Below are 1,221 nucleotides of genomic sequence, written 5' to 3' on the forward strand. Positions count from 1 at the left end.
ACTATCAAGTGACAAGGTCCAAGAAATCTACAAGTTGCCGCAAAGAAAAAAAGAAATCCACAAGTGACAGTATGCAAATTAAAAAAGAGAAATCCACAAGTGACAGTTAGCCGCAGTTATGGGAAAGTGAAAAAAGTGTTATTTTGTCCACTCGTTAATTCAACAACTAAGCAGGTTCGTCATTTTGCATACAAGTTGCAGGGAACTTTAGTAGGTAAGATGTATGAACAAGTGGCATTAGCATGTAAGTTGTATCAACACTATATGGACAAGTGACATTAGTGTGTACCTAAAAAATTATACTATCAAGTGACAAGGTCCACGAAATCTACAAGTTGCCGCAAAGAAAAAAAGAAATCCACAAGTGACAGTATGCAAATTAAAAAAGAGAAATCCACAAGTGACAGTTAGCCGCAGTTATGGGAAAGTGAAAAAAGTGTTATTTTGTCCACTCGTTAATTCAACAACTAAGCAGGTTCGTCATTTTGCATACAAGTTACAGGGAACTTTAGTAGGTAAGATGTATGAACAAGTGGCATTAGCATGTAAGTTGTATCAACACTATATGGACAAGTGACATTAGTGTGTACCTAAAAAATTATACTATCAAGTGACAAGGTCCAAGAAATCTACAAGTTGCCGCAAAGAAAAAAAGAAATCCACAAGTGACAGTATGCAAATTAAAAAAGAGATGCACCAGCCGGGAATCGAACCCGGGTCTGTACCGTGGCAGGGTACTATTCTACCACTAGACCACTGGTGCTTTGTTGAACAACGTCTTTAAAATGCTTAGATAACAGTTCTCCAAACATTACTAATTCAGAGAACATGCAAGTAAGCTCTGTGTCGACCACGAATTTGTCAATATAACGAGTAAACACATTCTGCTGCCAAAAAAAAGAACTAACACCAAATTAGCGAACATAACTCCATCTCCAGGTGAGATGGAAAATCAGTAATGGGCGGACAGACCACAATACTTTCATTTTACACTTCTCTTCTAGAGGAAAAAAAACAAAGCCCACCTTTATAAATAAAGCCGAATAAATGGCAGAGTAGCATATACACATAGAAACAGAGGTCCAAACAATACAGTAAAAATGATCCATTACAGCATACGGCATTGGGGCACAACATCATGGCCCAGGACAACAGAAAACTAAGCTGTCGAAGATGGAAGACGGAACAGTCGAAGATCGAAGAGCAGGAAGCAGGCTCGGA

At 38.4% G+C, this 1,221-nt stretch overlaps 1 non-coding gene across 1 annotated transcript; it reads right to left on the bottom strand.

Annotated features, from left to right (window-relative positions):
- Positions 1-692: 692 nt before the first annotated feature.
- On the bottom strand, positions 693-763 carry TRNAG-GCC (transfer RNA glycine (anticodon GCC)). The gene has a single exon. It is a non-coding gene; the product is annotated as a tRNA-Gly (tRNA).
- Between the last annotated feature and the right edge of the window lie 458 nt (positions 764-1,221).

The sequence above is a fragment of the Triticum aestivum genome, chromosome 6A, assembly GCF_018294505.1.
Source record: "Triticum aestivum cultivar Chinese Spring chromosome 6A, IWGSC CS RefSeq v2.1, whole genome shotgun sequence".
NCBI classification, from domain to species: domain Eukaryota; kingdom Viridiplantae; phylum Streptophyta; class Magnoliopsida; order Poales; family Poaceae; genus Triticum; species Triticum aestivum.